At 46.1% G+C, this 25,610-nt stretch overlaps 1 protein-coding gene and 1 long non-coding RNA gene across 6 annotated transcripts in view; one reads left to right on the top strand and one right to left on the bottom strand.

Moving 5' to 3' along the window:
* Positions 1 to 24,768, top strand: part of LOC118907471 (uncharacterized) — a 28,045-nt gene extending 3,277 nt beyond the window's left edge. For 2 of the 5 annotated variants that reach the window (XR_008992865.1, XR_008992864.1), the window contains exons 3-5: positions 17 to 3,343; positions 4,012 to 5,020; positions 20,942 to 22,983. This is a non-coding gene — a long non-coding RNA (uncharacterized LOC118907471). Of the gene's footprint in view, positions 1 to 16; positions 3,344 to 4,011; positions 5,025 to 20,941; positions 22,984 to 23,610 lie in introns of those variants that run through there. The other 3 variants (XR_008992868.1, XR_008992867.1, XR_008992866.1) reach the window with 3 other exon arrangements.
* The window catches only part of FAM32A (family with sequence similarity 32 member A), a 126,607-nt gene that overhangs the window by 11,929 nt on the left and 89,068 nt on the right, over positions 1 to 25,610 (bottom strand). The gene's annotated exons all lie outside the window — the stretch shown is intronic.

Here is a 25,610-nt window from a genome sequence, read left to right on the forward strand (position 1 = left end):
TCAGCTTCCTCTCCAGACCAGGAACCCCCCAAGGCAGGGGCCTCCCTTGATCCATCTCTGTGTCTCCCAGGCCCAGCTGTGGACCCAGGGTCAAAACAAATATGGTGCGAGGCTGCTGGCCACCCACCGAGGACCTCCCAGAGCACGCAGCATGAGGTACTTCAGCAGAGCGCCCAGTGCATGGAGCCGGCACACAGAGCCACCAAGGCATGGAAAAAGCATGGACTTGACTTACCACATTAGCTGTGTGATATTGGGTGTGTTGCTTAACCTCTCTGAGCCTCGGGTGTATTGTGGGATAGGAGATAGCATGCTTAAGATGCTCTAGAATACTTGCTGCCTGATTATGGGCATGAGTGAATGACCCAGATAGGGAATCCCAGGCAGAGGGAGAGTCTTGGTACTGGGGGGTTCAGAACCTGACCCTTCTTGCTATGATCCTATCATCCTGCTACCCAGGCCCTACCTACTATGTGGGTATGTGTCTTGGTGAATCTCAGGTGATGATGCTATTGGAGAAAGAGCTCTGGACTTGAGTCAGGTTCCCAGTGCTGCCTTTTGCTAGCTGGGTGATTTACCCTCGGCAAAGCTTTGCAGCCTCTGAGCAGGCTGTCCCATCAGTGCTAAGTGGGAGAGAATAAGGTACATCTCTAAGGGTTACTTGGTCAGTAAGGGAACAGATGATGCTGACTTCTTTCTGGAGGCTTCCCCCCCTCTCTGAACAACACAGCATTAATAGTCTAAACCAGGGAAGCAGATCATCTCTCTGTAATCCATTGATAATGTTTTGAGCTCTGTGCTCACACGGGTTCTGTAATTGCATCCAGGCTTAGGGCTGGGAAACAGTGCTGTGATCGATTAGTGATGTCTGTCTCAAATTGATTGGTGATGTCTGTTACTGGCAGAGGGTTTATAAATGATACACATGCAGCTTTGCATTTTCTGTCTCCTGTCAAGCTGTCTTTAAGGGCTCCAAAAACCTGCAAATCAGAAGTTTTTAGTCTGAGCAACCAATAAATGTTGAGCTCCCTCTCTATGTTCTGCTGAACATGGAGAGAAAGCAAAGGAAGTACGCAGCCCATTTCTGCCCACAGAGAGCTTACAATCTCCTTGCAATGGGTCCTGGCCATTTTGAGTATCCTTTACTTCTTTCCGCTTTTCTTCTAGAGTCTAGACTACCTCTCCCTTTACCAGCTGCTGCACTCCAAATAGCTATTGTGTGCACTTGGCCCAACTCCCAAGAGCAAGTGCTCAGGAATTCTGCAGAAAATAACATCACCTAAAATACAGCTGAGCTTCCAAGACAAGTCATAACACTCTAGAGAAATTACAGTTGCATGACAGCAGCAACTGGACAGTGACTCTCAGCTGGGGCAATGGAGGTATTTCTGCTTAGGTTTGCGCAAGATTTTTGCAGCATGTTGCCAAACTCAGCTACGTATGTTGCAAAGATGTTTGGCAGCTCAGCGTTTCTCGAGGATGGGAAGTGATGTGGGCAGGGACACCCCAGCAAGTGGGCTTCTTATCATGGGTCACCACCTTGCTGCTGTTGTCCTCAGAGCCAGGGCCTAATGAGAAAGGGCACTTTACAAATTGCTACACAATCTCTGGGGTTTTCTTACTGCTTATGAACAATTAAGTGGCAAGTATGCGGGTGAAGGTGCAAGGTTTCATTTGACGGGTGACTGATGTGTTCCTATGAGAAACTCTTATCACCTCTTCACCAGCCAGGCCACAGATGTCTTAGTTTCTCTGATGCAGAGGATAGGAGCTGGGTAGTTGGGGGCAGTCAGGAGAGGACATGAATTAAGCACCTGTGTGCCAAGCCCTGCACTGAAGACCCGTGTGTGTTTTCTTGTTCAACATGGTGTGCAATAAATGGAACGGGGAGCCCTGGTCAGATCCTGGCCCAGAACTTGCAGGTGAGTGACCTTGAAGGAATGGCCCCCTCTTTTTTGAACCTTGGTCCTTCATCCGTTAAAGGGGCACAAAAACAGCTCATCATGTGTTGATGAAGACGAGAGTCACCACAGATAAAGGATTTTCTTAGAAGGGGCTTTCCACTCCTGGTAGCTGTTTTTGTTCGCCCAAATCAAGGGCTGGCACACCCTGGCTCACAGCTTTTTAAATATGTATCAAAATGTCAATAGTATTATGTATATTTTATGTACATTCCAAGGTTAATTATACACTGTACCCATGTGTATATAATTTTTTTTTCTTTTAGGTGAAATTCATATAATATGGCATTAACAGTTTTTATTATTTATTTATTTTTGGGGTATCATTAATGTACAATTACATGAGCAACATTATGGTTACTAGACTCGCCCCATTATCAAGTCCCCACCACATACCCCATTACAGTCACTATGCATTAACCATTTTTAAATGAACAATTTCACAGTGTTGCAACTATCACCTCTATCTGGTTCTAGAAATTTCCATCACCCCCAGAACAAGACCCCATCCCCATTAGCTGTCACCTCTCCTCCCCAAATCCATGGCACCCACCGATCTGCTTTCTGTCTCTGTGGGTTTGCCTGTTCTGGACGTTTCGTATAAAGGGAATCATGATATGTGACCTCAGCAGCTAAACATGGTTTTTACATTTATGAATGGCTGACCAAAAAAGTCGAAAGAACAGTATTTCATGATACATGAACACTCTGTGAAAATCAAATTTCAGTGTTCATAAAAATATGTTTTATTGGCACACAACCATGCTCATTTATGGATGTATCAAGATTGTGTGTCTACCGAGAAGCACTGGCCCACCAGCAGAAAATACTGAATCTCTGGCCCGAAGCTTAGGAAAGCTGATTCTCTGGGGGCTGCCCGCAGCACTGCCTGTGGGCTCTGCAGTCTTAGCTGGCCTCCCAAGCCATTGCTGCCCCTTGGCATGCACTTAACAGGCACCCATGGAGTACTTATCAGGCAGGTGCCAGAGAGTCGGCCATCAGCTAGAGTAAGCTGGGCCCTGCCCTTGCTTAGCTCCCGGATGTTAGTAACTAGCCAGATAAATATGAGGATGAATCTAAAGAAATCCGTTAAGTTGGGAGTTTGGACATTAAACATAAGAGATGTCTTAAGCACCTGCTCATAAAGGTAGAGTTTATTAGTGATGACAGATTTGAGAGCAATTTTTCTTTAATTTTGCTTAGATGTTTTATTACCTGTTGGCCCATAATGTCTGGGCTACAGGCTGCTTTTTTCATTTTATTTTTACTTTATTTAAAAATTTTTAATTTTAATTTAGATGAAAATTTTAGTTTTTTATTTAGATTTTTCAAATTGTATTTAAAATTAAAATTTTTAATATAGATTACTTTTTAAAATTAAGGTATCATTCTCAAGGGAGGAACAACCTAAGACAGGCACAGTCGCAGGGGGGCCATCAGGTGAGAAATTGGGGATCAACAGAGGTGAGGCTTAGAACCTCACCCCCCCTGTTTTGAGATAAATCTTCTGCATCCGTGGATATTTTGTTGCCCTTGTCTAGCTTGGATTAATACTTAGTCTACAGGCACACACCTGATCATCTACATTTGCCCTCTTACAGCACTAAACTATGTTTTCTACCTTTATCTTGCATCTACCTACCACTTCAGCATTTTATTAAAATAATAATAATAATAATAATAAGGGAGAAATGTGGGATTCACATATAAATCAAGTATAAAAATCAAACGAATAATCATATTTGACCTGATTGTTTATAGTTCATGATGCGTGATCAAAACCGAAAGTTTCTGTGATGACTGCCCTTGCACTGTTCACCATGTAAGAACTTATTCACTATGTAAGAATTTGTTCACCATGTAGGAACTTGTTCGTTATGCTTCAGAAGATTGGAGACTATTGAGAATTAGGCATGGGGTTGATTAATGATTGTTCATTGAGTCCCCTATACAGAATTTTATTGTTGTTAACAACCATATGATCAATAAATATGAGAGATGCCCTCTCGAAAAAAAACAAAAAAACAAAAGAAAAACAAAAAAAATTAAGGTATCATTAATATACAATCTTATGAAGGTTTCACATGAGCAACATTCTGATTAGTACATTCACTCATATTATCAAATCCCCCTGACACCCCATGGCAGTCACTGTCCATCAGCGTAGTGATATGCTACAGAGTCACTACATGTCTTCTCCATGCTATACTGCCTTCCCCGTGACCTACTTATATTGTGAAGACTAATTATAATGCCCCTTAATCCCCTTCTCCCTCCCTCCCCATCCCCTTCCCTTTGGTAACTGATAGTCCCTTCTTGGAGTCTGTGAGTCTGCTGCTGTTTTGTTCCTTCAGTTTTGCTTGTTGTTATACTCCACAAATCAGTGAAATCATTTGATACTTGTCTTGCTCCGCCTGGCTTATTTCACTGAGCATAATACCCTCTAGCTCCATCCATGTTGTAGCAAATGGTAGGGTTTGTTTTCTTCTTATGGCTGAATAATATTCCATTGTGTATATGTGCCACATCTTCTTTATCCATTCATCTACTGATGGACACTTAGGTTGTTTCCATTTCTTGGCTATTGTAAATAGTGCTGCAATAAACATAGGGGTGCATATGTATTTTTGAATCAGGGATCTTGTTTTCTTTGGGTAAATTCCTAGGAGTGAGATTCCAGGATCAAATGGTATTTCTATTTTCAGTTTTTTGAGGAACCTCCATATTGCTTTCCACAATAGTTGAACTAATTTACATTCCCACCAACAGTGTAGGAGGGTTCCCCTTTCTGTGCATCCTCCCCAACATTTGTTGTTCTAGTCTTTGAATGGTGGCCATCCTAACTGGTGTGAGGTGATATCTCATTGTGGTTTTACTTTGCATTTCCCTGATGATTAGCCATGTGGAGCATCTTTTCATGTGCCTGTTGGCCATCTGAATCTCTTCTTTGGAGAAGTGTCTATTCAGATCCTCTGCCCAATTTTTAACTGGGTTATTTGCTTTTTGGGTGTTGAGGCATGTGAGTTCTTTATATATTTTGGATGTTAATCCCTTGTCAGGTAAGTTGTTTATGAATATATTCTCCCATACTGTAGGATGCCTTTTTGCTCTGCTGATGGTGTCCTTTGCTGTACAGAAGCTTTGAAGTTTGATGTAGTCCCATGAGTTCATTTTTGCTTTTGTTTCCCTTGCCTGAGGGGATGTGTTAAGGAAAAGTTGCTCATGTTTATTTTCAAGAGATTTTTGCCTATGTTTTCTTCTATGAGTCTTTTGGTTTCATGACTTACATTACATTGATCCATTTTGAGTTTATTTTTGTGTATGGAGTTAGACGATAATCCAGCTTCATTCTCTTGCATGTAGCTGTCCAGTTTTGCCAACACCAGTTGTTGAAAAGGCTGTCATTTCCCCATTGTATGTCCATGGCTCCTTTATCGTATATTAATTGGCTGTGTATGCTTGGGTTTATATCTGGGCTCACTAGTCTGTTCCACTGGTCTGTGGGTCTGTTCTTGTGTCAGTACCAGATTGTCTTGATTACTGTGGCTTTGTAGTAGAGCTTGAAGTTGGGAAGCGAGATCCCCCCTGCTTTATTCTTCCTTCTCAGGATTGCTTTGGCAACTCAGGGTCTTTTGTGGTTCCATATGAATTTTAGAACTATTCTAGTTCCTTGAAGAATGCTGTTGGAATTTTGACAGAGATTGCATTGAATATGTAGATTGCTTTAGGCAGTATGGCCATTTTGACAATATCGATTCTTCCTATCCATGAACACAGGATGTATTTCTATTTATTGGTGTCTTCTTTAATTTCTCTCATGAGTGTCTTGTAGTATTCAGGGTATAGGTCTTTCACCTCCTTGGTTAGGTTTATTCCTAGGTATTTATTCTTTTTGATGCAATTGTAAAGGAGTTGTTTTCCTGATTTCTCTTTCTGCGAGTTCATCATTAGATTAATTTTTTTAGTTTAGATTTTTTACTTAAAAATTTTTTTTAATTCTTAAATTTTATTTAGATCAAAATTTTAATTTTATTTAGATTTATTTTTATTTAAAATGTTACAATTTTATTGAGATTTTAAAATGCTTTTTATTTAGAATTAATTTTATTTCCTTCAAATTTTCCAATTTTACTTACATTTGAAATTTTTAAAATTTTATTTAGATTTAGGTATTTAAATTTTAGTCTTCACTTAACATTTTTTATTTAGGTTACATTTTTAAATTTAAAATTTACCAAGTGGTGCAACCATCCCCACAACCCAGCTTTAGAACTTCCCCGTCAGCCCAAGGATCTCTCTTGTCCTTCAGGGTCCATCCCAGCTCCCACCCCCAGCCCACGTAGCCCCTGACATGCTCTGTGAGTCTCTGGATTTGCTTTACATATAAATGCCATCGTACAGTGTGGTCCTTTGTGTCTGGCTTCTTTGACTCTGTGATCTATGGTTTGCCTCCCTGTTTTGTGTGCATTCCTTTTCATGGCTGAATAGTATTCCATTGGATGGACGGCCCATGCTTGGTTGTCCCCTCAGCTGTTCACATGCAGGCTGCCTCTAAAAGTGCAATAATTCTGTATTTCTGTGTCACCTCTTGGAGCCCCGGGACGATCCCACACTCATAGCTTAGAAAAGGCAGTGACGTCTCTTCCTGTTTGCGAATCCTGGCCTCCTCTGCCCTTGTTGGCCCAGGGCTCCAGTTGCTGTTGTCTATGAAGTCACCCCTTTGGGCAGCTGGTCAGACCTGTTAGGCTCCCTGGCACACCCTGCCGGGCGGAGGAGGCTGGCATCCTGCCCTCCTGGATGCCCATGTGTGCTGTGCTCATGTGCCTGGCACGGTGATGCACCCAGCCTGGTGGGAGGAGCAGGGAAGGCCTGGGGGCCAGGGTGGCAGTGGCCAGGTTTTAGATCCACACTGTTGGCGTCTGGGTGGCCCTCTTTCTGGGAGCCTGACACAGTCCCCTGACCTGCCTGTGGCTTCAGGGAAGGCTGATCCTCCTCTCCCCGGCAAGCGCCACCTGTGCTCATACAAGCTTGCTGTGGCTGTCTGTCATTGGCCGGAGGAACTATCTTTGAAACTGTCTCTGCCCCTTCCGCTGTGATCAGCCTCAGGTGCATTGCTTCACCCCGCTGACCTGCAGTGCTGGAATCAGGGTGGAGAGTAATGACAACTTTATTATGTTATTATAATATTACCACCTATTATTAATGATGGGAGCTCAACAGGCTGGCCAGCACTTGTAAGGGTAAATTGTGTAAGGACCCCGTTTAGCATTATTAAAGTTTATTTGTAAGGCTCTACATCTTTTGGGACAGTTGACTGGGTACTTCTGGATGCCTGGAACCATTTCTTTGGAAAACAAAGGAGCATAAGTATCTTTCAGATCCAGTATTTTTTCACTTTCAATTCTGTTTTTAATTGAGGTGAAATTCACATGGCATAAAATTAAACCATTTTAAAGTGTACAGTTCAGTCCCATTTAGTTCATTCACACTGTATCTTGTTCCAGAACTTTCCCATCACCCTCTACACCCCCCCCCACCTCCCCCAGCCCCTGGCAGCCATTGACTTGCTTTCTGTCTCTATGGATGTGCCTGTGCTCGACGTTTCACATACATGGGGTCACGCAACACATGGCCTGTGTGTCTGACTTCTCTCACTCAGCGTGATGGTTTTGGGGTACATCCACACTAGCATGTGGCAGGGCTTCATTTTTCATGGCTGAGTCATATTCTGCTGTGGATGAACCACATTTTGCTCATCCATTTACCAGTTGATGGATGTTTGGGAAGTGTCCACCTTTTGGTGATTTTGAACAGTGCTGCCATGAACATTTATTTCTGGACAAGGATTTGCTTGAGACCCTGTTTTCAATCCTTGTGGATCTGTTCCTAGGGGTGAACTGCTGAGTCACACAGGAACTCTCTGCTTAGCTTTTTGGGGGAACCACTTAATCAGAACCATTTTTAAAAGTCTCTGCTGGGCTGGAAAAAGTGCGGGGGTCTTCTAATTTATACTTTGACCCGGCACTCCTGGGGAAGGCAGGAGGAAGAAGAGAATTCTTCTGACATTTCTTTGGAGTTTCTATATGTACAATCTTGTTTCTTCCCTGCAGCTCCAGCAATGGGTCCGCTCTCTCCCACACAGTCTCTCTCCCCCTGTTCTGAGAACACCAGGCTCCTCCTCTCTCCCACTGGGGTTCTAGCTGTGGGGCTGGTGAGCAGACCCCCCCACCCTTGTCCTTGAATCTCTGACAGGATGGAGCTCACCTGGATGGTGGAAGCAGCCTCCTTTACAGATGAGGAAACAAAGCTCAGTGAGGGGTTTGGGGACTCCTGTACCCCCACAGCAGCCCCCTCATTCTCAGTTCTTCAATATCCCTGCAGCTCGGCACATGGACTCTTGATGAATGGCTGGCGCACGGCATGTAGTCCCTGTGTTGTGTTATGGAAGCTCTTCTGGTTGAATTTGGGGGAAGGGGTAGAAAAAGATTCCCACTCTGGTGGAAAAATATCCATGGTAGAGTGGGGTGAATCGTGTCCCTCAAAATATGTGTGAATCTCCCCACCACCAGCTGTGCATGTGACCTTGGGGGTAGGGTCTTTGCAGATGTAATTTGATGAAACATCTCCTGGCTTTTGGGTGGCCCAAAGTCCTGCGGCAGGTGTTCTTATAAGAAAAGAGAAGGGGAGGCAGGCAGAGAAAGAAAGGCTATGTGAAGGGGGAGGCAGGGATGGGCGTGACGTAGCTTCCCGCCAAGGATGGCCAAAGGTCCCCGGCAGCCAGCAGAAGCAGGGATAGAGGCCTGGGGCTGACTCACCCCCAGGGCCTCCAGGGGACGCCCACACTGCCCGCACCTTGATTTTGGCCTTCCGGCCTCCAGGACTATGACAGAATCAGTCTCCCTTTGCAGTCGGTTGTCACAGCAGCTCCCCGACACTCATACACACAGACGGGAGCCAGCTGGAGGGGAAAGCTGGGGTGTCTGTACACTGAATGCAGGGGCGAGGGGCATGGGTGTGTCAGGGGCCCCCCAGGGACTAAGGCCCTCCCATAAACAGCCAGGGTGGGGCAAGATAATGCTACCGGAGAGGCACAATTATTATTGTTGTCATTATTATCATTATTAAGTCATTATCAGCCTGTGTGAAGTGGGGGGGGCTGTCCCCCCCTTTATTCCTCACCCCAGCTAGTGAGCCTCCTTCTTCCACCTAGAATTACCATATCAAACACAGGACACCCAGCTACATTTGAATTTCAGATAGACAAGAAGTGACGTTTTCGAAGAAATATGTCTCCATCTTAGCTTAGAGTCATTGTTGATTTTACAAATAATCTTTTTATGTTGGAATGACAAATGTAACTGCAGAGAAGCTGCAAAGATACTATTTAGAGTCCCGGGGTCTCCTTCGCCCGGTGGTAGCACTTGCAAAGGGATGTGTATCGGGCCTGAGAATTGACGTTAGGACCGTGCTGCGGACTCCGCCCGTTTACTGGGATGTCCTCCCCATTCCCACGAATGTCCTCTTTGATCCCAGGACCCCACATCGCGGCAGCCAAGCGTCCTCTAGTCTGTGGCGGTTTCTCGGGCTTGCAGGGTGCTGGCCAGGCGCCTGCGAGGACGTCGGAATGCCCGCCCCCCCACCCGCATCCCCCTCCCCCCGTCTGGGTTTGTCCGATGCTTCCTTGGGATCGGATGGAGGGTGTCCTTCCGCCTCGAGTCATACCAGGGGTCCCTGCTGTCTGTTTGCTAACTTCTCACCTGATGCTGAAGGCCAAGGCGCCCTGATGAGCCTTCCTCAAACATCTTCAGGAACCAGAGAGTTTTAGTTACTTGAAACCAGAATCTGATGGGAGCCAGAGGCCCGGATTGCTCTCTCTCCCTTCACGGCGCTGCTCGGCCAGGGCCGGATTTCAACGGGGGAAAATGGATGTAGAAGAACTTGCCAACTGCAGAGGCTGAAACCCCCAAAACGGGGCTCTGATTTTTTTCCCCAAACACTTTCCCAACATGGATACGTGACAGCCTCAAACAGGTGAGGAGAGATGGACGCTTCTGACTTCTGCTTGAACTTGCAGCTTAAAGAACGGCAGCTGAGCCGTGTTCATGTTCGGGATTGATTTAATTGGTACAGTGTCTTTGCGAAGTTATCTGAACGATCTGGAGGAGGGTGGAGGCTCAGAGAGGCTGGGGTACCTCCCGGAGGCCACACAGCAACTCGGATCTGCTTGCGCACACCAACTCTGCTCCCTATTGCAAGGAGAAGGCTCTGTGGTTAAGCTGCATCCCCCCACAATGTGTTCTCAGAAGGTGGGGGGCAGGCCAGTGTGAGGACTGCATTATGGGGGCCCCACGCAGGATTTTCCAGCCTTGGCACTGCGTCGCCCTCTGTGGGGGGAGCCTTCCTGTGCACCGTAGGATTGGGGGCAGACGGGAGACTCTCTGTTTAACCACAGGAAGTGAGGCTGCTCCTCAGAACTGTGATTCGTTTCCAACCAACTCCGGGACCCTGCTGGGCACTCGGCCCCTCCCCGACTCTGGGGAGGAAACCTCTCTCCACTGTCACTGTCCTTAGCCAGTGTGGCAGACATTGGACATTTGCAATTTAATATGAAAAGCCTGAGCTCCCCTGACTCAGGGGAGCCATGTGCTCAGTGATCTGCACTGTTTACTCCAGTGACTTCTGAACCGCAGAAAGCCCGTCCCATGCCTGTGTGTGCAGAGCAAGAAAAACCAGAGGGGTGTCAGTTCTCCCAGGCTGACTCATGTGCCGCCGTCCCGGGAGCTCAGCCAAGGTCTGACTCACGGCGTGCAATGTCATACCTGTGCCCCAGGCCCAGGGACTGTGCCTGTCTGAGAAAATATTAGCAAAATCCATGGCAATGAGGGTGGGAAGGGGTGTGAGACTGCGGCGGCCTCACACCTTTGGGAGGAGGGGGAGAGTTTGCAGGAGGGAGGCTGAGTCAGCCGTGGAGGGTGGTGCCGGGCAGAGAGACCCGCGGAGAGAGGGGGAGGGGAGCGGGATGCCGGCCTGATAGGCGCCTTCGGGTTCTGTGCATTCCGTTTTGTTTTTAACTTTTTTGTTTTAATTTACGTGAAATTCATATGACCAAATTAGCCTGTCTTATAGTTCATCCGGGCTGTGCTAACAAACTACTGTAGACTGGGTGGCATTTCTAAAAACAGAAAAGGTATTTCTCCAAGTTCTGGAGGCTGGAAGTCCAAGACCACAGTGCCAGCAGATGCAGTTCCCGAGGGGGCCACTTCCCAGCTCACCGACACCACATTCTCACTGCGTCCGCATGTGACAAAAGGGACTTTGGGAGCTCCCTGAGATCTCTTATAGTGCACTGATCCATTGTCAGGGCCCCACCCTCATGAGCTGATCACCTCCCACAGGCCCCACCTCCTGGTACCCAATACCACACTGGGGGTTAGGTCTCAACATAATGAATTTTGGGGGCACATCATTTGGTCTAATACATAACCATTAACAAATTTAAAGTGTGCAATTCAGTGTCATTTAGTATACCACTACACCTCTGTCTAGTTCCAGAACATTCCCATCACCTCAAAAGCAGACCCTGTCCCAAGGAGCAGTCACTCCCCATCCCCCTTCCCCAGCCACTTGGCAACCACTGACCTGCTTTCTGTCCCTAAGGATATGCCTGTTCTGGATGTTTCTTGTAAATCGAGTCATACAACAATGTGGCCTTTGGTGTCTGGCGTCTGTCACCACGATGGTGTAGAGGTTCATCCACATTGCAACCTGTGTCCAGGCTTCATTCCTTTTCATGGCTGAGTAATATTCCATAGTGTGGATGGACCACATTCTGTTTATCCATTCATCTGTTGATGAATATATATATATATATATATTTGGGTGTTTTTTGCTATTGTGAATAGTGCTGCTATGAATATGTGTATATGAAGATTTGTTTGAACACTTCTTATGGTTCTGTATACTTAGGAGCACGGTCGCTATGTCATCTGGCAGTTCCATGTTTAACCTCTGAGGAATCACCAAAGTGGTTTCCACAGCAACTGCATCATTTGACATTCCCACCAGAAGTGCACATTCCAGTCTCTCCACACTAGCACTTGTTCATTTCCGTGGTTTGGGTTGGTTTGTTTTAGCCAACCTAGTGGGTTGGATTTGCATCCATTTTTTTTTTAATTTCTCATGATGTTTATTCTTTTATATATATATATATATTTTTTTAATTTTGTTATCATTAATCTATAATTACATGAAGAACATTATGTTTACTACGCTTGCCCCTACCCCAAGTCTCCCCCACAAAGCCCATTACAGTCACTGTCCATCAGCATATTAAGATGTAGTAGAATCACTACTTGTCTTCTCTGTGTTGCAAAGCCCTCCCCTTTCCCCCAACCCCCACATTATACATGCTAATCATAATATCCCCTTTCTTCTTCCCCGCCCTTATCCCTCCCTACCCTCCCATTCTCCCCAGTCTCTTTCCCTTTGGTAACTGTTAGTCCATTCTTGGATTCTGTGATTCTGCTGCTGTTTTGTTCCTTCAGTTTTTCCTTTGTTCTTATACTCCACAGATGAGTGAAATCATTTGGTATTTGTCTTTCTTCACTTGGCTTATTTCACTGAGCATAATACCCTCTAGCTCCATCCATGTTGCTGCAAATGGTAGGATTTGTTTTCTTCTTATGGCTGAACAATATTCCATTGTGTATATGTACCACATCTTCTTTATCCATTCATCTACTGATGGACACTTAGGTTGCTTCCATTTCTTGGCTATTGTAAATAGTGCTGTGATAAACATAGGGATGCATCTGTCTTTTTTAAACTGGGCTGCTGCATTCTTAGGGTAAATTCCTAGGAGTGGGATTCCTGGGTCAAATAGTAAGTCTATTTTGAGCATTTTGAGGAACCTCCATATTGCTTTCCACAATGGTTGAACTAGTTTACATTCCCACCAGCAGTGTAGGAGGGATCCCCTTTCTCCACAACCTCGCCAATATTTGTTGTTGTTTGTCTTTTGGATGGTAGCCATCCTTACTGGTGTGAGGTGATATCTCATTGTGGTTTTAATTTGCATTTCTCTGATAACTAGTGATGTGGAGCATCTTTTCATGTGTCTGTTGGCCATTTGAATTTCTTCTTTAGAGAACTGTTTGTTCAGCTCCTCTGCCCATTTTTTAATTGGATTATTTGCTTTTTGTTTGTTGAGGTGCATGAGCTCTTATATATTTTGGATGTCAAGCCTTTATCGTACCTGTCATTTACGAATATATTCTCCCATACTGTAGGGTACGTTTTTGTTCTATTGATGGTGTCCTTTGCTGTACAGAAGCTTTTCAGCTTGATATAGTCCCACTTGTTCATTTTTGCTGTTGTTTTCCTTGCCTGGGGAGATATGTTCATGAAGAAGTCGCTAATGTTTATGTCCAAGAGATTTTTGCCTATGTTTTTTTCTAAGAGTTTTATGGTTTCATGACTTACATTCAGGTCTTTGATCCATTTTGAATTTATTTTTGTGTATGGGGTTAGACAATGACCCAGTTTCATTCTCTTACATGTAGCTGTCCAGTTTTGCCAGCACCATCTGTTGAAGAGACTGTCATTTCCCCATTGTATGTCCGTGGCTCCTTTATCGAATATTAATTGACCATATATGTTTGGGTTAATGTCTGGAGTCTTTAATCTGTTCCACTAGTCTGTGGCTCTGTTCTTGTGCCAATACCAAATTGTCTTGATTACTATGGCTTTGTAGTAGAGCTTGAAGTTGGGGAGTGAGATCCCCACCACTTTATTCTTCTTTCTCAGGATTGCTTTGGCTATTTGGGGTCTTTGGTGTTTCCATATGAATTTTTGAACTATTTGTTCCAGTTCGTTGAAGAATGTTGTTGGTAATTTGATAGGGATTGCATCAAATCTGTATATTGTTTTGGGCAGGATGGCCGTTTTGATAATATTAATTCTTCGTAGCCAAGAGCATGGGATGAGTTTCCATTTGTTAGTGTCCTCTTTAATTTCTCTTAAGAGTATCTTATAGCTTTCAGGGTATAGGTCTTTCACTTCTTTGGTTAGGTTTATTCCTAGGTATTTTATTCTTTTTGGATTTGCATCCATTTTTAAGCATCTGCTGTATACAGGTTCTGTCCCAAGCACTGGAGGTGGGGGGCGTGGTCCCCTGGCCTGGAAGAATTTACAATCTAGTACGAGGGTTCTTAACCTAGGATGATGGAAACACAGCCAGGAGGGGCATCCAGGGAGGGCCTCCTGGAGGGAGTGGGAGTAAGGGTAGGAATTGGTTAGGTCAAGAGTCCCAAACTACAGTCCCTGGCCCAGCTGTCTGTGTTTATAAACAAGGTTTTATTAGAACACATCGAATACGGGAGCACGGCCTCTAATGCACTGGAAGCTCCCCGTTGGATTTGGCCTGTGGGGACCCCAAAGGAGGGTCAAGGGCAAAAGGAAAATGACTTGGAGAATGGGTCCAGTTGGGTTGCTCCTGCCAGGCGGCTGCAGGTGGCTTCATCTGCTATGAAAGCCTCCCTTTGCCCCTTCTCCCAGGCCACCTAGTGGGCACGTCCAGCTGAGCTGTGCCCTGGAGGATGTAGGGACCCTCCCAGGAGGCTTTTCTCTTTTTCTGTTTTGGTGGATGGAAACAACATATTTTTTCTGACTGAATGTGACCCCTCCTCCCCCCTCCCCCCACCAAATCCATGTGTTGGAATCCCAAGCCCCGGTGCGGTGGTGTCAAGAGGTGGGCACATGGGAAGGTGCTGAGGCCGGAGCGTGGAGCCGCCACGATGGGAGCAGTGCCCTTATGAAGGGGCCCCCGTCCTCTGAGTGAGGCCCCAGTGGTGCCCTGGTAGAACGGTCATCTGCAGCAGGGACGTGGCTCATGCCAGACGCTGACCATCCTGGCACCTTGACCCCAGGCCGTCGGCCTCAAGACCCATGAGGGAGAAATGTTTGTTGCATCTCAGCCCCCCGTCCGTGCTGCACAGAGTCTGTTCCAGCAGGCTGAGCTGCAGAAGAGGATCTTCATCACCTCTTTGCTCAGGACCCCACAAAGCTGCACTGAAGCTGTTGGCTGGGCTGGGGTCTCATCGGAGGCTCGGGGACCTCCCAGGCCCCCAGTGGATCTGGGCCCCCAGAGGCCACTAGCCGCGGCCTCCACGCAGCCGGCAGTGAGCTTCCCCCAGGCCCACGACACTGGCTCTCAGCTGCTTCCAGTCTCCAACCTCAAGACCCTCTTTAAAAAAAAACATTTTTTCATTAAGTCTAACTTCTTCAGTTTAATGCAACACAGTTTTTAAAAATTGCGATACAACATACGTAATATAAAAATTACCACTTGATGGGACTATATTAAGCTGAAAAGCTTCTGTACAGCAAAAGACACCATCAATAGAACAAAAAGGTACCCTACAGTATGGGAGAATATATTCATAAATGACAGATCCGATAAAGGATTGACATCCAAAATATATAAAGAGTTCACCCACCTCAACAAACAAAAAGCAAATAATCCAATTAAAAAATGGGCAGAGGAACTGAATAGACAGTTCTCCAAAAAAGAAATTCAGATGGCCAACAGACAATGAAAAGTTGCTCCACATCACTAGTTATCAGAGAAATGCAAATTAAAACCACAATGAGGTATCACCTCACACCAGTAAGGATGGCTACCATCCAAAAGACAAACAACAACAAATGTTGGCGAGGCTGTGGAGAAAGGGGAACCCTCCTACACTGCTGGTGGGAATGTAAATTAGTTCAACCATTGTGGAAAGCAGTATGGAGGTTCCTCAAAATGCTCAAAATAGACTTACATTTGACCCAGGAATTCCACTCCTAGGAATTTACCCTAAGAACGCAGCACTCCAGTTTGAAAAAAACAGATGCACCCCTATGTTTATCACAGCACTATTTACAATAGCCAAGAAATGGAAGCAACCTAAGTGTCCATCAGTAGATGAATGGATAAAGAAGATGTGGTACATACACACAATGGCTTACTACTCAGCCATAAGAAGAAAACAAATCCTACCATTTGCAACAACATGGACGGAGCTAGAAGGTATTAGCTCAGTGAAATAAGCCAAGCAGAGAAAGACAAATACCAAATGATTTCACTCATCTGTGGAGTATAAGAACAAAGGAAAAACTGAAGGAACAAAACAGCAGCAGAATCACAGAACCCTAGAATGGACTAACAGTTACCAAAGGGAAAGGGATTGGGGAGGATGGGTGGGTAGGGAGGGATAAGGGGGGGAAGAAGAAGGGGGTTATTATGATTAGCATGCATAATGGGGGGTGGGAGAAAGGGGAGGGCTGTGCAACAGAGAGAAGACAAGTAGTGATTCTACAACATTTTGCTATGCTGATGGACAGTGACTGTAAAGGGGCTTGGGGGGGGACCTGGTATAGGGGAGAGCCTAGTAAACATAATATTCTTCATGTAATTGTAGATTAAGGATACAAAAAAAAAAAAAGAAAAGGGGGATTACTCCCTGATAGGATAAAACTAACTGTAAATCAACGATTAATGCAGGCTTTAAGTATCCTTAATTTTGATCATTTAAAGGATGTCAGATGATCAGCTACGGAAGTACATTTTTCTGATTATATTCCTTTCTCTTAAAAAAAAAGAAAAAAAAACAGTTCCTGTGTGGTGATCTCCAATAAGTTCTTCACGATGATATAAAGGGCATATCAAAGGGTGGGCAAAGGGTTTGTTTGTGTTTATACAGAGGATCAGAACCTAATTTGGCCACCCAGAAAATGAATTAAGATACAATATGAAGAGGAACTTCCAACATCAACATTCTCTGGAAGTGTCATTCCAGAAGATGATCATCAAAAAAGTTCAACAAAGATCCTGGCGCTGTTGCAGTTGTAGCTGCATTCATCCCACCAGTTCCTGGACTTGCCATGGGAATGAGGAAGGAGATATCTAAGCTGGCCTGTGCATACAGTGAAACAACAAATTTGACTGGATCTATACTGTCGGAACTCAACCAAGAATTAGGAGAAGTGCAAGTTGCAGCGCTCCAAAATCTTGCAACTACAGACTATCTACTGTTAAAAGAACACATGGGATGTGAACAGTTCCCAGGAATGTGTTGTTTTAATTTGTCTGATTTTTCTCAAACTATTCAAATTCAGTTAGACAATATCCATCATATCATTGATTAGTTTTCACAAATGCCTAGGGTGCCTAACTGGTTTTCTTGGTTTCACTGGAGATGGCTGGTAATTGTAGGTCTGCTTTGGTTATGTAGCTGTATTCCTATTATGTTAATGTGTGTGCGCAATTTAATTAGTAGTTTAAAACCTATACATGCTTGTGTTACTCTACAAGAAGATATGTCAAAGAAATAATCAATCTTCCCATGTTTTCTTCCGTCTGCTACTTCTATAGCTTTTCTTCTTCCTTCCTAATTATAACCCTTAAGTAGAATTCGTGCCTCATATCGAAATTACCGAGTATCATAATTCTTCCAAGTGGTAAAGATACCTCAAGACAAATGCTGGGCATAGAAGCCACAGGGCATAAATATGCAAAGAAGTAAAAAGCTAACCTTTTCAAACAATAAGGCTTCCCTCTCACTTACCAACTTCACATTTCCCTGTATGGCCCCGGAAGATGACTGGTTAGCCAGAGACGGGTAAGATTCCTCAAGGGAGGAACAACCTAAGACAGGCACAGTCACAGGGGGGCCATCAGGTGAGAAATTGGGGATCAACAGAGGTGATGCTTAGAACCTCACACACACACCCCGTTTTGAGGGAAATCTTCTGCATCCGTGGATGTTTTGTTGCCCTTGTCTAGCTTGGATTAACACTTAGTCTATAGGCACACACCTGATCATCTACATTTGCCCTCTTACAGCACTAAACTATGTTCTCTACCTTTATCTTGCATCTACCTACCACTTCAGCATTTTATTGAACATAATAATAATAATAATAAGGGAGAAATGTGGGATTCACATATAAATCAAGTAAAAAATCAAACGAATATTCATGTCTGACCTGGTTGTTCATAGTTCATGATGCGTGATCAAAACCGAAAGTTTCTGTGATGACTGCCCTTGCACTGTTCTCCATGTAAGAACTTGTTCATTGTGCTTCAGAAGATTGGAGACTGTTGAGAATTAGGCTTGGGGTTGATTAATGATTGTGCATTGAGTCCCCTATACAGAATTTTATTGTTGTTAACAACCATTTGATCAATAAATATGAGAGATGCCCTCTCAAAAAAAAAAATGTAGAACAGCGCCAGGAACCAAACCACAATTCCATTAATCAAGAATAGGCTGTGATGCAGAAAAGTATAGAACATTCTTAAGGACTATCTCAAAACTCTTTAATCTGAATGGACTGTGGCAGGGATGCTGAAGGAAATTCATGGCCTTAAGTTTTTTGGTTTTTGAGGAGCCGAGTTTTCTATCGTCTAATAGGACAGGACAAGTCTGGGGAGGCAAGGTGCTGCAGGAAGACAGATAGGAATGACTACTCTCACCCTAATGAAAGTGGACTCCAGTAACCAACAGCCCCTATGCTAATGGTTTTATTCCCTATTTTCCTGGAAGAAGGGTCAAAAACCAGAAGGTAAAATCCAGCTCCACCTCTCCTGAGAAATGTGCTATCCTTAAATGATGAACTAGTCTGGGCATACCCTGATTTGTCTACATTAGAGAAGTTTCAAAAGACAAGCACAAGTATAATTTTCTCCAATGTAGCGTCAACGGCCCCAAGTCCTATCCAACCTCTACCAAGCAGTTGAGAAGGATAAACAGAGAATTGAATAGATAAGCAAGCTAAGCAGAGAATAGAATACAACCCTCCAGCTGGTGTTAAAAGAAGAAAGAAATAAGAAAGTCCATATATCTAGCAGGGTAAGTCAATGTGGTATTACAAAAATATTTGGATGGCAAATTGTATATCATATTAAAACATTAATAAATAGAAAAAAACAGCAATAATTTTTATAAACATCTGAAGCAATAAGGATGTAAGGAAAGAACATAGCATGCAGAATACAGTAACAAGAGATGACTGGAAAAATAGTCCCTCAAAGAACAGAAGAAAATATTAAATAAATGAAAATTCAACACTAAAAAAAAAAATTACCACTTGAACCCTTTTAAAATGTAAAATTCAGTGGCATTAAGTACATTCACATGGTTGTGCAGCCATCCCACCATCATCCATCTCCAGAACTTTACATCTTCCCAAACTGAAACCCTGTCCCCGTTAAACACTAATTCTCTCTCTTTTTTTTTTTTTTTTTGTGAGGGCATCTCTCATATTTATTGATCAAATGGTTGTTAACGACAATAAAATTCTGTATAGGGGAGTCAATGCTCAATGCACAATCATTAATCCACCCCAAGCCTAATTTTCGTCAGTCTCCAATCTTCTGAGGCATAACAAACAAGTTCTTACATGGAGAACAAATTCTTACATAGTGAATAAGTTACATGGTGAACAGTACAAGGGCAGTCATCACAGAAGCTTTCGGTTTTGCTCATGCATTATGAACTATAAACAGTCAGTTCAAATATGAATACTCATTTGATTTTTATACTTGATTTATATGTGGATACCACATTTCTCTCTTTATTATTATTATTTTTAATAAAATGCTGATAAACACTAATTCTTTATCCCCCTCTCCTGCCCCTGGCAATCCCCTCATTCTACTTTCCATCTCTATGAATTTTATGATGACGGGGACCTCATGTAAGTGGAATCATACCGTGCTTGTCCTTTTGCGACTTACTTCACTGAGCATAGTGTCCTTGAGGTTCACCCGTGTTGGAGCACGTGTCAGAATTTTGTTCCATCTCACGGCTAACATTCCATTGTATGGATCTACCACCTCTTGTTTATCTGTGTATCTGTTGATGGACACGTGGGTTGTTTCCAGTCTCCAACATAGATCAAGACAATTTTTTTTAATTAAAAGAAAACGTTGTGACAAAGAACAGACATCACAAAATTTAACTCAGACCCTCACCTGATTGTCTCAGGCCCACCCAAGATCACCTCCCATCTAATGGATTCAAAATCCAGTGATTTGGGGCCTTAATTGCATCTTCCCAAATCCCCTCACCTGTGCCTATAATCTAACCTAAACAAGGGAGCGATATCCCAACACACAGCGCCCACCCATGCGTACGAGGTTGTGCCCGACAGGAATCCGGGCAGACTGGCTCCCTAAGACAAGAATGCAGGGGCCGCAGTGTTGCTCCTGTGCCTGGGCACAGAAGGGGCATCTGTTTACCCATGACAACTGCGGAGGCGCTCGGCCATCACCATTGTCTTTATCCTCATGAAGGGGCCTTGTGGAGCAGTTTTCTGAGGGGCTGGCCTGCCAACTGCCAGGGCCTTTCACCAATATTGATGTGCGGTGGCAAAAGGCCCTGTTGGAGGCCATCCAAGGGCCGCATCCCGTGATGCCCGTGTCCTGGGCACCCAGAGGCCGGGTGCTAAGGGTGGTGGCCACTGGGGGAGGCCGTGTGAATGGTGACAGCTCCCAGACACACCTTGTCCTGGCAGGAAGCCAGCGGGCAGTGGGGACACCACCGCCTTCAGGGGGCTGGCCAGGGGGTTCCCACATGGCCTGTCAGCTTCTTCGGGAGGTGTGTTTATGTTTGGGTCCAGTTTGGGGGCCTCAGGTAAGTCACTGTGCCTCTGTTTCCACACCTGCCAAAGGGGGCCCTGGGAGAGAGAGTGAGGCTGAGGCTGTACAGTGCCCGGCGTGTAAGGAGCACCCACAGAGGCCACTGTCACTGACAACAGCTCATCCTGGGAGCAGTGGTGGCCCCCATGAGCACAGGGACTCTAAGACGATTTTCTCTCCGTACCACGCATCCCTCTTCTCCCCACAAGACCAGCACAAAGGCTTGTCCCTCCTCTGCGGAATCCCTCTGCCCACCCAGAGTCGGGAACCAATAGATTTTTTTCTTCTCAGATAGTGCACAGGTTCCCTGGGGCACAGGGGCTAGCAGGCTCCGAATGCCTGGAAGATTCTGCTGAAGACTCCTGGCTGACCCTCCACCCCTGAGATGGCAGTGGGGGTGCTGGGTCTGCATCATCCATGCCCTTTTACGCATGCAGTAGGCACTCAATAAATGCCGGTTCCATCCTTTCAAAGAAAGGTAAGACTTGCATGTAGCTGAAGTGTGTTCTCAGTGGACTTTGCCAATGTGACCATCATCCAGCTTAAGACTTGGGAACATGCAGCAGCCCTGAGGGCCCCCTCTGCTACAGAGGGAAACTACACCTCAGACCTCTGTCCCCAGAGATGAGTTCTGCCCTCTGTTGCTTTGTGGAATCACAGTGACACCCTCCTCTATGTTTACTCCACATCATGCCCACAGGGTTCCTCCATGTTCTGTATATAACAGGCGGCTGTTCCTTTTCAGGGGTGTATAGTTTTCCATTAAATGAATATAGTATTCATGGTGTTCATTCATTGATGCCATTTGGGTTGTTTCCTTTTTTATTTTTATTTTTCTGCCATCATGAATACTGTGGCTCTACTTCTTCTGTGAGGACATATGGTATTATTTCTTTGGGGGAGGATTGGCTGGGCCCTCCGTTTTGTAGATAACTGACAAAGTGATGATTGTGCCTAGTGAGCATTTATGAAAGCAAACCAGCCACCTCTAAGTGGAGCGCAGCTGCCTGAGAGCAATGGCACACAGGGTCTGCAGAAGGCAAACACTGAGTGGTATTGGGGACCATCGCTCAGCCGCCTTGGGCCCAGCCTGGGCGGCAGCCATTGATCATGCAGCTGCAGGTAGGATTTTGTGAAACGAGGCATCCCACACACAGCTGAGCCGCAGAGCACCTGTGGCCTCTGCGTTATGAGTTTATCCGGTCCTGGTTCCAGCAATTGCGCCAGGGAAGGTGTGCGGGTGGCCCCTGAGGGAAATACTGAAAATACTAAATTCAGCGTCAGCTGTGCACTACTTCCCTAAGCCACTGGCTCCTTTCTGTGCACCTCGGGTTTCCCTTTCTGTAGAATGGGAAAGGTGTTCAGGGCGAAGTGCAACCCCAGCAGCGCAAGAGGATCAAAGAGACGTCGGTAGAAAGTGAGTACCAAACCCTGGCTCGCCGTGCGCCCCCGCACCTGTGGCTGGGTCCCTGCCCCTCACCACCCTGAGAGCAGACGTTTCCACGGAAGATTGGTGGCAGTTTACAAGAACTCAGCCTCGCCAGCGTATCTCACATATGTACTTGGCCATCCCGCCGGGGCCCACGTTCCCGTTATCACTCCCGCGGAGGAGTCGGGGATCCCCGCCAGAGAGTCACTCTCCCCTCTCGCGTCTCGCTGCTGCCAGCAGCTCCCCGGGCCGCGCTCGGGGCCCCAGCAGCTGGACGAGGCCGCCGGGTCCGCTTCCAGGGGCCAGTTGCATAAAGTCTGTGTTACGTAAGTCCTGAGTCCGACTGTGGAAAACTCCCTATTTTTTATTTTTTTCTTTCTTCTTCTCTCCAGAAGGTTTCCAGCGTCACCCCAGCGCCAGCTGCAGGAGGGGGGAGCGGCTGTTTACACATCTCGGTCAGAACAGCGCGCTTGGAGCCCCGGGCACGATCTGTGTGAATGTTTCCAGTGGTGCAAAAACACATGTGATTTGAGGGAAAAAAAAAAGAAGAAGAAAAGGGAAAATGAAACAAGAAAACAACTTGTTTTCAAAGTTCCGCAGAGCTGGAACTTCAAGGCACGGCCCCTACGGAGCGGGTTTCTGGCCACCGTGGGGAACTGTTCCGGGAGATTCCAGGGGCTTCCTTGGGCTCCTGGCAGACCGGCCGGCGTGTGCCCCCTGGCCCTGTACCCCGCACACTAGGGCCGCCCTGGGGTCCCCTGGAGGACGGACGGCTGCTTCTCTTACAGGGTTGCAGGCACTCAAGCAGCCCCGTAGTTACTGCAGACCTCGATGTGACAGTCGGGTTTTCTTAAGATGTAAAAACTTTTCCACTCAAAAGGCAGGTTTTGAAAATATGTCTGGTAAGACGGAGTTTTCCTTTCTTTTTTCTTTTCAGGAGTAGATGTGCAGACCTTGATTTTCAAATGGGCGGTCCAGTGTGTGTGTGTGTGTGTGTGTGTGTGTGTGAGAGTGTGTGTGTGGGTGTGAGAATGTGAGTGTGGGTGTGAGTGTGTGGGTGTGCCCCGTGTGGAGCCCTCTTGGAGGCCCAGGAGCAGTTCACAGTGGGGGGGGACTGAGGCATAGCTGCTCCCCACTGAGCTGGGAGTTTGGTGGTCTGATTTTGAAGCCTCTGGTCTGACCCAGTTTGTCCCTGTCGGGTGAGCCCCCAAGGGTCCGTGGAACCCCTGAACGGAAGGCGAGTTGCTGGCACATTTATCTACAAGGCAGCGTCTACAGCTATCGCATGAGGGCCCAGGACACCAGCAAGATAGAAAACTATCGCCCCAGAAAAGGTTGTTGGGGGAGCTAGAGCCTCTCTTCTCCAAGCCTCAGTTTCATCATCAGAGAAACGGGCTGTATCTCTGGGTACACGCTAGATGCGTGGTCCTGCGGTCCCCTCAACACCCCCCAGCTGCTCGCGTGTCCGTGCACAAAGAGGCTTTTTCCTGCTTTCCTAGTGCAAACCTGTAACAAGACCACTTTGACCTTTGCAGGAGCAGCTCACGACCGCAGGGTGCCTTCCCGGGGCCGAGGCCCACTTGCTTTTGTCCAAGGTTTCTGCAGGGCTGTGAAGACCGGCTGTCCCCAGAGTGCCAGGACACCAGATTTAGCAAATAAAACATGGAGCGCCCAGTTAAATTTGAATTTCAGATAAACAACACATTTTTCTTAGCATAAACATGTACTCAATATTGCCTGGAAGGGGACAACGTACTTCCTCCACTGAAAAAAGCTAAAATAATTTAATAGCATTTCATAGGTCCTAAAAATGTCATTTTTTCCCTCTAAGGTAAGAAAAAAAACATTTTTTCTGCTCTAAGTGTTCTTCTTCCAGTTTTAAAGGAAATTAAGACATTTCAGTGGACTCCTGACAGTACTGGGGCTCTGGGCTTCCTGCCTCTGATATGCCACCAGGCCTGGCGAAGGTGGCCTTCCCTCTAAGCCTTGTCCCAGGTGGGTGCCAATGGCAGTGGTTTCCTAGCACGTTGTCACCTCACATGTCCTAAGCCTCGTGCCTCAAGCCAGGTTCTGGGGAAAATAGAGGAGAAATGTCACCTTGTCCCCTGCCCCTCTCAGAGACCTTCCGGTCCTGGCGGCTTGGTGTGAATACAAGGAAGCGTGAATCAGATGTCGGTGCCCTGGAGGCGGGCCTGCGTGAGGTGTCTTTTCACAGCGTCACCTGGTGCTTATCACCCTTTGCTCACTGGCCTTCCGGCGGCCTGGGTTTGGGACAAATTTAGATATTCTGTCATCTGACCAAAATGGACCTTCAAAGATTTCCCAGGGTCTTAACAAATTCTCTGTCACCAGACCTTCCTCTAGGGAGCCATGGAGGATCGGGGGCATCTGGGCTGTCCAGGCCCCTGGTGGATTGGGCGCTTGGGGCCCCCAAATGCCCAGAGGTGCCTCTGATTTCTGGGATTTGGGGGATTTCTGCCTGGCCGGGGGCAGTGACTGACACGAAGGCCGGTTGCCAGGTTGAGCAAATGAAATACAAGATTCCCAGTTAAATTTGAATTTTAGATAAATAGTTTTTTTAAGTATGAGGATATCCCAAATTGTGGGTGGAATGGGACACACTCAAAAATTATCCATTGTTTATCGGTGTTGTGTGAACCCTACACTGAAGAAAAAATAGGAAACTCATGGAGAGCAGGGGGTGGGAGGCCGGGGGTGGGACCTTGCGGGCGCCAGGCCACTGCCGGGCTTCCCCGTGTCACCTCCTTAGTTATCACCACAGCCGGTGCACAGAGGAGGGAGCCCAGGGCTGAGAGAAATGAGGGTCCCTCCTGGCGGGCAGCCGCAGGGTGCCGGGGACAGCAGGCTTGCGCACGGGGCATGGGACGTCCAGCCTTAATCCTGGCAGCGCCAAAAGAGGACAGGATTCCTCACAAAGTTGAATTGTAGTCACCATGTGACATGGCTGCTCCCTTCCTGGGTCTCTATCCCCCCAAAATTGAAGACAGGTATTCCAAGAAATCCTTGTGCACACAGCAGCGCCAGTCACAACTGCCACAAGGTAGAAGCAACCCAATGACCCACTAGGGTGTGAGTGGGCAAACAGAGTGTGGACCATCCACGCAGTGGAATATGACTCAGCCACGAAAAGAAATAAAGTGAGCTACAACTCCGCTGGACCTCGACACCACGCGCTGGGTGAGGGAAGCCAGACACACCAGGCCATGTGTTGTGTGATTCTGTTTATATGAAACGTCCAGAAGAGCCAAATCTGTGGAGACAGAGAGCAGATCAGTGGCTGCCAGGGGCTGGGGAGGGGGGATGGTCATGGGGAAGGGTCTCCTTTGGGGCCATGGAACGTTCTGGAATTAGATATTGGTGATGGTTGCACAACATTGTGAGTGCATTAAATGCCACTGACTTGCACCCTTTAAAATGGTAAATTTTATGTTATGTATATTATACCACAATTAAAAAAAAATCAGGTAGGGGCTGGCTAGGAGGAAACCTGGGCAGATGATCAGCTCCCCAGAAG

The sequence above is a fragment of the Manis pentadactyla genome, chromosome 12 (assembly GCF_030020395.1).
Source record: "Manis pentadactyla isolate mManPen7 chromosome 12, mManPen7.hap1, whole genome shotgun sequence".
Taxonomy (NCBI): domain Eukaryota; kingdom Metazoa; phylum Chordata; class Mammalia; order Pholidota; family Manidae; genus Manis; species Manis pentadactyla.